This window comes from Peromyscus californicus, unplaced genomic scaffold, assembly GCF_007827085.1.
Source record: "Peromyscus californicus insignis strain IS unplaced genomic scaffold, ASM782708v3 Scaffold_6__1_contigs__length_162567912, whole genome shotgun sequence".
Classification (NCBI taxonomy): Eukaryota; Metazoa; Chordata; class Mammalia; order Rodentia; family Cricetidae; genus Peromyscus; species Peromyscus californicus.
This window is the reverse complement of record NW_026294584.1, coordinates 69,199,123-69,214,854: the sequence shown is the minus strand read 5'-3', so window position 1 is coordinate 69,214,854 and position 15,732 is coordinate 69,199,123. Positions and strand designations below refer to the sequence as shown.

At 45.0% G+C, this 15,732-nt stretch overlaps 1 long non-coding RNA gene across 1 annotated transcript; it reads right to left on the bottom strand.

Annotated features, from left to right (window-relative positions):
- Window positions 1-348: 348 nt before the first annotated feature.
- LOC128099334 (uncharacterized) lies at window positions 349-8,907 on the bottom strand. Its single transcript, XR_008214500.1, has 3 exons — window positions 8,811-8,907; window positions 7,158-7,254; window positions 349-5,475 (listed from the first exon to the last, which is right to left on the bottom strand). It is a non-coding gene; the product is annotated as an uncharacterized LOC128099334 (long non-coding RNA).
- Between the last annotated feature and the right edge of the window lie 6,825 nt (window positions 8,908-15,732).

Genomic DNA, 15,732 nt, shown 5'->3' with positions numbered 1-15,732 from the left:
CCATGGAGGAGTGCTGCTTGCTGGCTTGTTCTCCTTGACTGACCCCACTTGCCTTCTGTTTCAATCCAGGACCACAGGCCCTGGATGTGGCACCGCCCACAATGGCTGAGGCCCCTCCCACGTGAATCATTGGTCAAGAAAATGGCCCCACAGGCTTGTCTATAGGCCAATCTGATGGAGGCATTTTCTCAAATGAAATTTCCTCTTCCCAAACGACTTTAGCTTTTGTCAAGTTGATGAACAATTAACCAGCACACCTTTTATACCCTTAACCCCATCCATACCTTAACCCCATCCATACCTTAACCCCATCCATACCTTAACCCCATCCATACCTTAACCCCACCCATACCTTAACCCCACCCATACCTTAACCCCATCCATACCTTAACCCCATCCACACCTTAATCCCATCCATAAAGGCTCTGCCTCCACATACAGTGACAAGGCAGGGTAGGGGGGTTCGGAGGGCTAGCTACAGTTTCACCTGATGAATTGGGGAGGGGATATAATTCAGTCCAGAGAAGTGGTGATATCAAATATTTTGACATAATATTTTATGAATTCTTTGAGAATTTCATGCATGTATACAATGTACTTTGATCATATTCACCCCACTCCTCCCCCTAACTCCTCCAAGATCCAACCCTTACTCACTCCCAACTTCATGTCCTCCCCTTTCTTTTTCTTTTTCCTTTTCTTAGAACCCAAGTCCGGTTTGTCTGTCCACATACTCCTAGGTGTGGGGATATCCACCGGAATTTGACTGACTGCCAGGGCCACATCCTTGAACAAAACTGATCCTTTCCCCATCAACTGCCAATAGCTCCTCAGTCATGGGTGGACTCACAGACCCCTCCCCATTACATGCTAGACTGAAGACTGGCTTGATCCTGTGCAGGGGTGTGCAGCTGCCCTGAGCTCATGAGTGCGGTGGTCCTATCATGCCCATAAGACACTGATTCGCTCCAACCTCCCTGACCTCTGGCTCTGACAGTCCTCCCACTCCCTCTTCTGCAGTGATCCCTGAGTCTTGGCATGAGGGGCTGTGATATCGATGTCCCATGTGTGGCTGAGCAGGCCACAGACATTTCTTCTCTGCACTTTGACCGGTTGTGAGTTTCTGAGTTAACCATGATATACTGCACTGAGAAACTTCTCTGAGGGCTGAGTACTATCCAGTACTACTGGGTAGAGAGACTTGAATTTAGAAGGCAGTCTGTATCAAAGAATTTTTAATGGGAAAAAAACCCTAAAATGTTAGAGGAAACAAGATGAGCATACAATATTCTATAACAAATATGATCTCACCTCGAATGCACCAAAGCCTAGTGTTAAGACTATGAACCACACTGTCCCAAATTACAGATTGGTAGGTAGATTACTGGCAGTTTGTACTCATCTTTTCAAAACATATACCAATTTTCTCCTTTACTTATTGCAGGAAAGTTGTTACAAATTAATTCTCACTAAAGTACAAATGATGACTATGTCTCCTTCTTATGTACTAAGAAATATTTAACATAATAAGAGACAGAATTAGTTATCAGAAACTCACAGTCAAGACTTCAGTTGTTGGCTCTGCAATGGTACTTGAAAGTCAGTCATCACATGAGACTTTGGATGTTACCCCCCCAACCCTGGACCCAGCTTTTCTCTTTCCAAATGACAAAGAACGAGTCCTTGCCTATACCAACAATCCATGAAACTAAGTAAGTAAATGGCTGTCTCGTTTCCCAACTTAGGAGATTTACTTAGGGAAGCTTTTAATTATTTAAGACTTAAAACTCACCTACTTCCCCAAAGAATTTGAAGACACTTAAGAAAACAGTTCTATTAAAGACAGAATAGAAATAGTTTACAAGTACCAGAAGATAGCTCTAAAGATATGAGAATGTAGCGGAGCAATGGATTTTGTTTGCATTTCCCTCCTAGGACCCAGTATTAGTTTTCATGCAATAACAATTTGTTGAGCGATTGCATGCCTTAAATCCCTTCCCACAGTAGGTGTTCAAAATGAACAAATTTAATCCAAGTGCATTAACTCGAAGGCATAGCTTTCTCTCTCTAAGGAAACTGGAAGAAGTCGATACTCAAATTACCAAGTATTTTGTAAATTCCAAAGCAATAACTTACTCTGATTATCATTTTCTTTTCCTGCCAAGCCTTTTAAAGCATCTCAGGCCTGAAGTACATGGTACGTTATCACTTTATAATGTATTTAGAGCTCAGCCGATTTCCCTTCCCCTCACCTCCCCATCAGATGATCCGCATAGGTCAAACTTGGTGTCAAGCAAATTAAAGTGTTATTTTATTATCTGAAGTAATTGTTTCTGTATTAAAAGGCCATTATTCTGAATGGATTATGTTGGTGATTATGCCATTAAGGATGTGGGGCTATCAGCAGAGCTGAATGCCCATGTTTGTGAAAGTCTTTGTGAAGCTCTCCTGTATGTGGCAAATCATTCTTAACTGGGTACTCCAAGTGGTCTATGTGCCTCTGATGCATTTTTCTAAGCCATTACCATTTTGAAGCCCCACCCCCAAGGCCCCAGGGGATCATTAATTAACCAGAGAAGAAGGAGCCAGGCCTCCCATTGTGATATGGCTGCCACTAACTTTTCAGCAATGGAGCACAGAGCCAGCCCCTGGATGGGCTCAGAGTCACAGCAAATGGGCTTTCACAGTATAGGAGCTCTCTGTGAAGGTTTCTGGGAATCTCAGCATTGGGAGGATTTGGAGACAGATACTTTAGCCTTCAAGCAGTTCCTATGTCTGATGACCCACTCAGCACCAAGCGGTTTCCCCAAGGCCCATGTGTGTATGTCTCACGCTGCCTTTGGTAGATCCCAAAGCCATTGCATTCCAGTTCCAAGCTTACATTTTATGCTGGGGAGCAACTTGTCATGCACATACCTAAGAACTCATGGCCAGCCAACAAACTCCAAAAAGATTCCCAGAAATAAACTTCAGGAAACAAATTAAAAGATAATGAGTTGGGTGTGGCACCACACACCTGTAGTCCAAGGGTTTACTTAGGAGGTGAAGGCAGGAGGATCAGGGATTCAAGTCATTCTCAACTACATATCAAGTTTATATTCAGACTGAGCTACATGAGACCTTGTCTCAATCCCATGCCCCAAAAGAATAGGTAAAATCCATTTCACACCACACACACACACACACACACACACACACACACACACACACACACACGTCTGATTCTCATATAACACTCAGAACTATGAAAATTCTCCCCAAGTTAGTCCATAGATTTATTTAGCTATAAATGGCATAAATTATACAGCTCTAATAAAAACCCGAACAGGATCTTTTTGGAAACTTTGAAAAAATAATCCTTACATTCCTCTAAGGGAACAAGCATTCAAGAATAACCCAGAAATTTCTAAAAGTGAGAAATGAGATGCTGATATGTATGGCACTGCCTTAGAAACTGAGCAAATGACCATCAGGGGCCCAGAAGGGCATGTGGACAAGGAGAATTGTGTATCAGTGGGCTAAGATGAATCATTCAAGGATGTTCTTGGGAAACCTAGCTAGCTATTTGGAAGAAATAAACTCATCCTAGAGTCCTTCCTCGTGCTGTGTAAACTCCAGAGGGATCAAAAACTTACATGTGAAGATTGGGATGTAAAAGTATAGAGGAAAAACAGAGACTTTCATTGCCATTTCAGGAGAAATGGCGGTCTATCTGACTATGAGTCAAAGGCCGGAAACAGAAAGAGGGAAAACTCAATAAATTTTATTTCATAAATAATGTAAAACCCTGTAAGTTTGGTGAAAAGGGCAAAAGATTAGCAATGACTATGGTGTTCAAAGAGTTAATGTCACAAATCTTCAACAGTAAATAAAACATTCCCTGCTGTATTCCCCAACGCCATTTGTTTTGTTCTTGGCTTTGGTTTTGAGACGAGGTCTCATAAAGCACAGGCTGGCCTTGAAGTAGACATGTACGTAAGGGTGAACCTGGAGCTTCTGAGTCTCCTGCCTCTACCTCCCAAGTGCCAGGCAATTACAAGCATGCACTGTAGTGTCAAGCCCTGTTTGGCTTGGTTGTTGCAAATAATAAACAAGTCTAGCAAGACAGTAAAGGTACTTGCCACCAAGCCTGATGGAAGCTCATTCCTCTGGTCCCACAGGGGAAGGATAGAACCAACTCCACAGATTGTCCTTTAACTTCCCATGTGCTATGAGCATGCACAGACACACAAACACACACACACACACACGCACGCACGCACGCACTCACGCACGCACTCACATGCACACACACAAAACACATAAATGTAATTTTTTGGGGGGGATGTGGGTTCAAGACAGGGTTTCTCTGTGTTGTTTTGGTGCCTGTCCTGGATCTCACTATGTAGACCAGGCTGGCCTCGAACTCACAGAGATCCGCCTGGCTCTGCCTCCCGAGTGCTGGGATCAAAGGCGTGCGCCACCACTGCCCGGCTAATGGAAGCTTCTTTGACTTTGTTCTAACGGGTAGGAGTTCATCATGATGGTGTAGCAAGGGCATGGTGGCAGAAACAGCTGAGAGCTCAAATCTTGATCTGTAAGTAGGACAAACTGGAATGATATCAGTCTTTTGAAACCACTAAGTCTGCCCTCAGTGGCACACCAACAAGGCACTCCAACAAGGCCACACCTTCTGATCCTCCCCAAAAAGTTCCACCAACGTGGACCAAGTATTCAAACATCTGAGTCTATGGGTGTCATTCTTACCCAAACCGCCGCAGCATCTGGGGCAGCGCGGCAGTAGGTAGCATAAGCAGGCCTGAGGGCTGGAGACAGCAGGCTGAGAGCTCGCATTTCGAACCACGAGCATGACGCAGAAAGGGGGCAACTGGAAATGGCTGGAGTCTCTAAGCTCTCAAGGCTCATCCCTAGTGACGCACTTCCTTCAGGGAGGCCACACCTCCTAAACCTCCCCAAACCGCCAGCTGGGGACCAAATGTTCAAATGCATGAGCCTACAGGGGACATCATTCAAACCACTATGAGACTCAAGATGTTTTCCGTGTATCTGAGTTTATCCAGACAGAAACAAAATAGACGTAAGTAGAACACCCATAAGACCAACTATGTGTCAAATTATCATCTCTTACGATGCATGGCTTGCCTAATATGAAGGAGTTTGGTGGAATTCTGGACTAAGCAAAGAAGGCTCTATTGTTGGCCTCACCTGGCTTTTTGGAGACTTGAACTTTACAAGAGAAAACCAGAAGCCGGAGGAACTAGGTGAGAACCTACAGAGCCTAGCCATATGCCTCATACATTGATGTTGGTGATTTCCAAATAGCTGCCAGTGAGCCGGCCTCATACCTGGATCCACTATGAAGTCCTGTAGGGTTGACTGCTCACTGAACCAAATCTGGTATTTCATTCATGTGGAACAAAGTCTGGCCAGCGAGAATATCTTTTCATTTTCCCAGAAGTCAAGGGCAGCAGAACTCTGTTGAAAAGAGAACTCTCTTGCTGTTTATAACTTTTCAATAAATATTTGCTGAAAGACAAATTAGTGTGACCGTATTCTAGTCCTCCCACAGTGGGAAACTGTTGCCAAGATTCAGCTAATCTCACTGTGATTTGTGGCTCAATCTTTCTTTTTTATCTTGACTAACAGGACTTCCTACTCCATAGTGTGACTTCTACACTGCACTGTATTTATCACAGTGCCCAGGGCTGGACTCGCACCAGAAAGCTGAGGAGAAAGCTTGGTGGGAGAATTCAGGGTCACACACATCAGAAGTGTGCTGTGTGACAAAACATGGCTTGGACCAGGAGCGGGAAGTAGACACACAGCTGTTAGTTGGAATGCGAGATGATTAACTTGGCAGTATGCGTTCACATTTGACTGTGCATTTCTTTCCCTCAGAATTTCCACTGCTGAAAATTTTCCCTATGAACATGCTTGTCCAAATTTGAAAACGCACACAGGTGTAAGAGTATTCATTGTTGTGAGGGTAGAAATGGTAGGCCTTTAAAAACTGTTTCATCGTGCTGCCGAATTCTATGCCGTCATTGCAAAGGGTGAGGGGAGATGTTCAATATATTATTAATTAAAAGTACAAGACCTCAAAGAGTAATGTTTCTTGTCAACTCGTTTGTGTAACCAAAGAACAGAGATATACAGTTGTCTGTGTACAAAATTAATGGAAGGAATATACAAAACATTAACAGTGGTTGTAATGTTTGAAAGTATAGTAGAAGAAGAAGAGAGAAGATTTTATCTTGTGTTTTATACAATTGAATTGTTACTATTGAATATAGTGCCTTCATGATTTCTAGCATCTTCCATCTTCTTACCTTTTTTTATCCATCATGAGTTATTCACTAGGTTTTCTCAGGAATGAGGTTATTTATTTTATATTAATTCTCTCTAACATAAATCTATTTCCCAAGTGTGCTCCCCCAAACCATTTTTCCCCTTTAAATATGACCTTTCATAGTTCTTTAACCTGTGATTAGCCAGGCAAAACCCCAGTACATGGACCCCACTGTAAATGCTGGGTTTCAAATTTTATATGTAGGGGGAAAGTCACAACATTGACAGACATTGATGATACCACAGTGTCTGGATGCAGGAGGTCAAAGACCCAGACACCCTGTACTGGGAGCCACAGGAGGGCTTAACTGGGGCATTTCTGGTTGTGCCTTAGGACCACAAGCACTCCAATCTCAAGATATGGTCATTATCCCCGGATCATTGCCACGAAAGACCCAAACAACTCCACTCTATCGTGTCAATGTGTATTCCGGGAGTCTTTAGTGCACGGATCATTGGTGAGCCATACCGTAAGAGCCCAGTAGGAGCCATGGCCGCATGTGGAATCAGCACACACTCGGGGACTCCCCCAGGCCGCATCATTTGAAGCGCATCGTGCCAATGCACGCTCCGGGAGTCCTTACTCTGCTGCCTGTGCCCGATGAGGAACAACACACACCAACAGTACTTATGAAATAGTCACAGCACATACACAGTATTCACTCTTGTAAACGGCACGTCAGTGAGTGTAGTGTGGGACAAATAACTCCTAAAAGGCACAAAGCACTCCTGGAAGCCAACTTCGCACACAATGGGATTGTGGCATGGCTGTGGGCACCCTTACAGAAAACAAAGGAAAGAACAGACACCTTTTAAGCCACAGACTCTGCTCTGGGTCGTCAGGAGGTTCCACGCAAAGACGACCGCTCTTGATTTCTTCCTTTTCCCTGCTCAGTTTCGAACCATCTGCAGAGGAAAGTGAGTTGGTACAATCAGAGCTAGAAAGTTCCTTGGCTCTTCCACCTACAGACTAACACTGTCCAACAGAAATAGAATAGGAGCCACGGACATAATTGTAAATCTTGTTCACAGGCACACATCTTTAAAAAATAGAAAGCAATATTTGATCATAACACCGTATTTTATTTCATACACTATATCCAGAATACGATGCTTTCAACGTCCAGTCAGTACTTTACTGAGAGAGTTCACGATCTTTCCCTCACACTGTATCTCCTCTGCAGGAGGATTTGACCTGACCACACTGCAGGTCCCAGGTGGCCAGGACACGTTAGCGAGCAGCCCAGCTGTCATGGCCTAGGGAGATGAATAACAGGTATGTAAGCGGTCATGTCTACCTTACGTGTCTAGACAAGTGTGCCTGTCTTTCCCCCTCCTTCCTCACCAAGGCTGCTAGTCTTTTCTTAGCAGCCTGGGTGTTCCGGTCCGATATGGGTTTTGTAATCATAAACATGCTCATAAATGCGCATTCAGAAGGAGAAGAGGACAATCCTTTCGGCCCTATCGCTAATGCCAGGATTAGGTCATCTTTCTTGCAGCTGAAGCTGAAGGCGATCAGGGGTGACTGCGGAGGGAGGGAAGAGGGCAGAATGGGCTTCAGCGCATAGCTGGTTAGATGTGCATCCCGGGGTCGCAGGGTCACTAGACCTGGGGGCGTCGCTGATCTGGGACTCGGAGTCTCCTCAGAGACACAAAGGGGAGGGAGGGGCGCGACAACGGAGACAAAGCGGCTGGAGAGAGAGAGAGAGAGAGAGAGAGAGAGAGAGAGAGAGAGAGAGAGAGAGAGAGAGAGAGAGAGAGAGAGAGAGAGAGAGAGGCGGATGCGGGCGGCGCAGCCCCGGGACTCAAGGGACGGCCGGGGCGGGGGCGGGGTGGCAGGCGACACGGCAGGCGATTTGAATATCAGGCTCTGCCACACTCGGGGCGCCGCTGACAACTTCATTACCTCCGCATATAAAAATGACTGCCGGGGAATGCAAATGGCTCGCGCGTCTCGGCCGCCTGCCCCCGCTCCGCCGCCGGCTGCGGGCCCCGAGCAGCCACTGCGCCGGGGTAATGAGCGGCCCAAGGCGCCTCCTTCCCGGCCGGCGGGCAGAGCCGAGTCGGCGGCCAGGACATTGCCCAGGCTCGGCAGTGTCTCCCGAGCCTGGCTCTCGGCTCTCATCCGGGTACCGGTCCTAACCCTGAACCCTGATGGCGCGGGTCCTGCCCATGCCCAGGGTCACCACCCCCAGGGACGCCTGGCCTTAGCCTTAAGGAGGGTTCTCATCTACCCAGCAGGGAGGGAGGAACTAGAGTTCCCGCTCCCTAGCCCTTCAGGCCCTACTGCCACCCGGAGGACACCGAGGCACCTGCAGGACCCGCGTCCCTATTCCTAGGCCTGTGTTCCTCCGGATGGAAACTAAGGCAAGCCATGTGCAAAGAGGAAAGCGGTATTTACTGGAGCCTTTCTTCTATGGCACAGAAAAAGGGAGGATTCCCTCCTTAGCAAGAAATCACACCTTGTGACAGTCATGGAGGGTAGAATTAGTCCATCCATCCGTGTGACGGTAGCGCTGCAGTCACCGAGCGCACCTTTGAGGCTCTCTCTAAATTAAGTGCAAGGCACTGCACCTGCTTTACGCGACGTGTGCCACACACCCTACGGCTCCCCTGGAAACTGCAGGTCTTCGCCCAAACTGACCTCATTTATCTACCACTATCATATTGGTGTGCCTCTTCCCATGACGTGCACTGCGCTGTTAGATGTCCATAGTCTCTAGTGTGCCCTTGAACTCCATCTGCAACCATTTAAATGCTGCAGATTCTTTCAGGTCCGCCTTAAATCCACTTCGTTCAACAAGCAGGTGTAAGCCACCTCTGTAACTAAAGCAGTCAGATTCAGGGTTCACCAAGTTCTACCTCCTTTGCCCCTTGTCTTAAAGACCCCACCACCACATTGCTTACATATACTCTCGTGTGCTACAGTGGCATCTCTGTGAACCAGAGACCATTAAATCCAGTGGAGAAACTGAGACCCTAGAGTTTAAGGAACTTTCTGGAAATTATGCTACTTAATGACAGTGTGAGCAAGCTTCCTTCTTTTCTTGTTGGTCTGTAAGGCACACCATGCTTTTGATGATTAACTTGAAGGGCAGAATTCCCTCCAACCAGGTGATCCCATTAGACCCTTAATTCAAGGTAGTAGTGCCCATTCCCACACAACTCGGAAGGGTGAGGACCTGGACAAAGGGCATCCTCTAGCCCCCAGCCCATCATAATCAGGGATCCTACCTTCTACCCGCTCGAGTCTCACACACAGGTCCCTGATATCTCCTCTAGCCCCTGAAGCCTACTCATTTCTGCATCTCTTCAAATCTAGCGCTCAAGGGCATCCTCAGCCAGGCTCTGGCTCCCAGTCTGATCTGCCCGCGAAGGACGAGGGAAACAGGACGGAAGTGAGCATTGCTGACCATCCTTTCCCCATCACGGTGAAATTAGAGCCCGACGTTATGGTGAGAGTCTGACGGTTCAGTGGGTCAGCCGTAAGAACAGGGGGTTTCATTTGTGGTGCTGGGGTGGGACCCAGGCGCTTGCTTGCACATGCTGGGTGAGCTATATCTACCACTGAGCTCTCCCTCCACCCCACACAGTACATTTTTACACGTTAGATTTTTGGTTGGATGTTCCCCCTGCAATCAGGGTTTGGATGTGGAGGCCCGGGAACCTGTATTGAAAAGGTATGGAATTCTTCCGTTAGCAGCAGTCATACAATCCCACAAGCCATTCTGGTCAGGTCATACATCTCTAAATAGAAAGAGCTAGGATGTGCTCCAGTTCACTCTGATTTTTTAAACCATTAAAGCACAGCTAAGGAAATGAAACCTAACCACCATCCTCTTCTCCTCTTCTCCTCTCCTTCTTTGACCAACAATTGCTACGATCCACACTAATGAGGGAGAATATGTTAGGAACTTTCTTCACTTAACGTTGCTCATTATTAATAAATTTTGCACTGACAAGTCTAAAGCGAACACTTTGGATTTATGCACCTAACCTAATTACATATGCCGCGTGTACGCATTTCATTATTTACTTGACAGATTCATTCCTTGATATCATAAATAATTAAACAAGAATCAAATATTAACAATCAGATACATGTTAATTCTCCTCAAATCTGAAGAAACAAACTATATTTTTATCTTCAGTTCAACAAGCACTGATTAAAATTTCTTCATTAGGAAAATTTCATAAGCAAAGTTCCCGGTCCACTTTTATTTCATCAAAAATTAAACCTGGAACAAATTATTCCAGGGCTATTTCATGGGCACAAGTGAACACAGCAGCATTTCAGCAAACCACTGGATTCATAATTTCTCACTTGCAGATCTTATGTCTGAAGCATGCATCTGTGTGTTGGTTAATTTTCAGGTGCTGTTTTTACTATGTGCTGGAAACCAGTAGGATATTGGCGGCTAGTAGCATTTAGCCAGAGACGCCATGCCTTGTGGGACAATGGTTTTAACCAGTTATTTTACTACACAGTTAACTTCCAAGGCACTGTGGATGAGGGCAGAACTCAATGACTCTGGGCTCCGAGTTTTCTCAGCTGTTGCTCTTTCTGCATCCATGAGTGGCTCTAAGGTCTTCTCGTCATGTACATCAACATCTTCCTTGATCAAACTCTTCTCACATTTTATCTGATTTGCTTTGGTAGAGCACACCATACAATTTCATCATTTAAGGAATATTAAAGATTCATAGATAGCCACATTACTCATAATACAAGATTAATGCTGGGCTGACAGGTTTTTGTAAAGATCTGCCTCTTTTTTTTTTTCTCGGTGCAGGCACCATATCTATGTGAGATGTGCCTCTGATGTTGCATATTGATTACTCCCTTCTCTTCTCTTTGAGTGCTAAAGAGAGAATATTATAGAATGATTGTCAGGGTCAGTGTGCCTCTGACCTACACATGTATGATTAATAATTTATGAATGGATTTGAAATACAGCACCAGGAAACCAATGGAGGACCAAGGCTGCTGCCTAAGGCGACACAGACTAGGGGCTGACAACATGTGCACCCACACTTTTGAGGCTGTTAAAACCTCTAAAGAGATGCAGACCCTCCAAGTGTCAGGGTTAGCAGAATGGAAGAAAGATGCACCTTTGTTAGAAATTTCAAGTGCATTTATCTCTTTCCATCTGGTCCTTTCTACAGCCTGGAGATTTCCTTTGAAAACTATTTAATCGCATTGTTAACTCATTGTGTCCATAAATAGTACAGAGTCTCAGTTCAAATAGTATGGGAGATAAAACAAAAGCCAGCTCTTTCTCCCTGCTTGCCCCGGGTCTTCACACCCAGGTTGTGGTAGTGTCTCCAGACTGTTTTCTGTGTTCATGCAGGGACAGAGGAGGCGGGGAGCACGCGTCCGCTGTGCTCAGAAGTGGTAAGGTACTGACATGCTGTGCTGCGACTTGGTCCTCCCACTCAACAAAGTACCACGGATACCCCAGCTCATCAGCACATCTGTCTGCTGCTCATTTTTAACATCAGTGTTCCATATGATGGATGCCCTGTGACGTGTTTACCTATACCCTTCCTGATGCATTCCTAAGTGAAAAACAAGGCCAGACTATAATCCTGGTACTCAGAGGCAAGAGGATTGGGATTTCAGGGCCAGCCTGAGCTACATAGCAAAACTGTCTGAAGAACAAAAACCAGCAACAAAATGTCATACATATTGAACACGCATTTATGAATTCGCTGACCTCCTACGTTCAGGTAGATTCCTATCAGAGCAATCACTAGGTCAATAATTGACCTTTGAAACTCCTTAGCCCATTAATTAGGCAATAATAAAAATATTCTTATTTGAGCTTTAGATAATATACTAGTTCATTAATAGAGGTGCCCATAATATTCAAGAACATTTTAAAGGAATGTATTTTTTAAAACCTTAATAATACGAAATAATGAAGAAAAAGTTTTAAGCTTCAATTTCCTTAGTTTTCTGTGTGAGGAACTCCATGCAAAAGCAAACTAAGCCTCCATGTTTAATGCTTTAGTAATATGCCATCAGACTCCGTGTCTGTATCGATTATATTTAGCATCAATATCCCAGCAGCCAGTCTTCATTTTAGCCATGCAATATACAAATAACACCTTAAAGACGTGCTTATAGAGATTGACATCTGTTTAATGCTTCTCAAAACAGACTCAAGGAATTCTAGCTGCGGAAACTGCACCTGGGAAGTCAAATTAATAACCACGCTGTTGTGTTTATTTGAAACAATCACACGCAAGTGTGTTTGTAAAATTCTCCGCACTCAAATTGTCTGAAGCCTTCTCCATGACTGCAACGGTACCTAGAGTGTCTGTCAAGTTCTATTATCTGAAGTAGAATATGCTTTCAGAAAAGATGCCCTGCATCCGATGACAGGCACTTCCTATCTGCTAGGACTCATAAAAATTGGAACATTGATCATTTCTTGTAGAGATTTGCTTTAGCAAGAAGATAAAGGGAAAAAAACCTTGTTATGCCAAATGACTGACTAGTCAAAAGTAGCCAGGACATTGAAACCTGAAAACTAGTTAATGGCTTGTAACAAGTCAGAAATAAAGATGTTCAACCAAGAAAGTGACATTAAGTAGCACTGGCTATAAGAGGAAAGAGCAGCCTGTCAGAATCATGCTAGGGCTGCAGTGACAGCTAAGGAAAGCGGGATGACAGGGCTTCCTCTCAGCAGGGGAGGCTGCAACAACTGCCTCCTGGGAGTTCCCAGGCACTTCCTCCAAGCAAGCCTTCCCTCTAAAGATGGCAGCAGAACCCTTGGAGGCCTTATTAAAATTCTCTTTCTGTGTTACAAAGTGTGTCACAGAAGGCTGTTGACAGTGCCCAACAGTTCATTCTTCAAGGCACAATGGTGGGGGGAGCGCGGGGGAAGTAGGGGGACGCCAGTCACACCCGTCAGGTAGCTCAGGGGCTGACAAGCCAGTAGCTCTGCACAGTAGCTTTGAGAAAGAGGAAATGAGCCCCAGGGAAGGTGGGCCACAACCCCTACGACGGGCAGACAGCATGAATCCAAACAGAAGCAGTAAGGCACAGAATGAATATTTTCTGCGTAGACCAGTGTGTGTTATATCTGCAAATGAAATTCAGATACTAGCTTAAGCCCTCACAGTGTGTGGTCCAACAGCATGATGGGGCTGGAGAACAGAGCACACAGAGCAGACAGGAAACAGAACCCAGTGGCCGCCCAAAGATCTTCATAGCACTTGTTTATACATTCCAAAATAACACTATTGTCGCTTTGCGCTGTTACGTAGCTGGGTTCTAGCGCTCTTACATCATTTCATATGTCTATTTAAAATGTTATAATGCCTCTAAACTAATTTCCAGCAGAGTAATGGCTGGTAGAGCCATCTCTAAACCATTTCTCTCTTTTTTTCTCTATCCTCAGCATATTTTAAGCTGTATGACAAAATAAACATATCATAACATTTTTCAGCTAAAATTTTTATCTACTAATGTCATCTCAGCCGGCGGGAGGTCTGTGTCTCCCACACAGCAGTGCTACATTTAAAATTATTTCTGCTATGGATTGGCTGTCCCTTAGTGAGCGATGAAAGATAAAATCTTAGCCTCTTTAAGCCCATCTTGCTTGACAGCATGCAATATTTACGTGAAATAAAAAGCAAATATTTGTTCTTTTCATACGAGCTGTCAGTAGAAACCTGGGTTGTTTAGAAACCTGTTCAGACAAACAGAATTGGTTTTTACCACACGATCTATGCTAAAAGGTCAACGACAGGTAACATCGGAGCTTATTTGAAAGAAAAGGAGAGGTAACATGCATTTATGGAATCAAAGGTGTTGTGTTGGGCTTTAAATTACCGAGTGTATTGACAGCTAAAACTTTTTTGTTTGCTTTTTTTTTTTTTTTGGTTTTTCGAGACAGGGTTTCTCTGTGTAGTTTTGGTGCCTGTCCTGGATCTCGCTCTATAGACCAGGCTGGCCTCGAACTCACAGAGATCCCCCTGACTCTGCCTCCTGAGTGCTGGGATTACAGGCGTGTGCCCGGCTTTTTGTTTGCTTCTTTATGACGGCATGCGTTGGGCTGGTGAGATGGCTCAGCATGTGAAGGCACTCTGCCATGCAAGCGTGGTAACCTGTGTTGAATCCCCGGAATCCACTTAAAGATGGAAGGAAAGAGCCAGCTACACAAAGTTATCCTTGGACCTCCACATATGTGCTATGGTATGTGTACATGGGCATACATACAAACATACCATGCACACAGACACATGCATTTATACTTTTTCATTTAATTTTTTTTTTCATAAAAAGAAAGCGTGGTTTAAAGTTAGGTGTGGTGATACAGACGGATAATCCCAGCATTTGGGAGGCAGAGCAGAGAAGGATAAATCCAAGGCTACAAAGCAAGACGCTGTCTTAAACCCGCTCCCCACAAACCAGAATGCCTGGGCTTCATTTTAATGTTATGCTTGCCAGAGTATTGACTTCAGATCTCCTACAAGGATATAGGCAGAAGAAAATGTTTGCTACCTTGAAAAAAATCAATTAAACTTGTTTCGGGTCTCTGGTCTCTGAGGAACCTTCTAGCAGCCCATAGAAATACACTCTGAAATGAGGGGATCTGACATAGCTGTGGTCTAATCAGGGTCATGGAGCCAGCCCAGCTAGCTGCCCAAGCAAGTTGGGCTTCTGCTTGGGGACTTGGTCACTCGTAAATACACAGGAGCAGGTAGCTGTTCACCCTTCTCTCAGACATACCCTCATGCTGGGGGCAACTTGGACACGCCCCAGACAGCATCCATTCTGAAGTCATGAGCACCGGACTTGGTTCTGCCTCCTGCCCACAGTGTCCCATCTGCTGAACCGACATTCCAATCTGTAAACTCCATCTCCAGGAATAACACCTATTGCTATTAACCAGAAAATAGCATCTTTACAAGATTCCCTGAAAAGAGACCCTGTCAGCGCCACTCAGGCTACCTCCAAAGACAAGTCGTTGTAATTACTTTCTCCTCTCCGCTGCCCTGTCTGGATAAAGCAACAAGAGCCCGAGAACCTATTCATTTTCCCCAGATGCCTTCCAAAACGCACATCTGCTTTGCAGGCGGGATCAGAAATTTCATTATCTGTATCTGTATTGGTAATTCACTGCACAAAGAAAACAGAGCCAGCAGAGGAGAGCAAGCACGGAAGCGAACATCAGACAATTGTATGTATGCAAATGCTTTCAAATTTCTGCCAGCACGCCCCTATGTATCACCAAGCAACAGGGAAGGGCGTTCATTCCTCTGACTTTTTTGCTACCAAACGTGTTTGTGATTTTGGAGGAAAATATCAGAAAACCTTGAACTTCCAAGCACAGGGACTAAATCTAACTCAAAATCTACATCAAAGGCCAA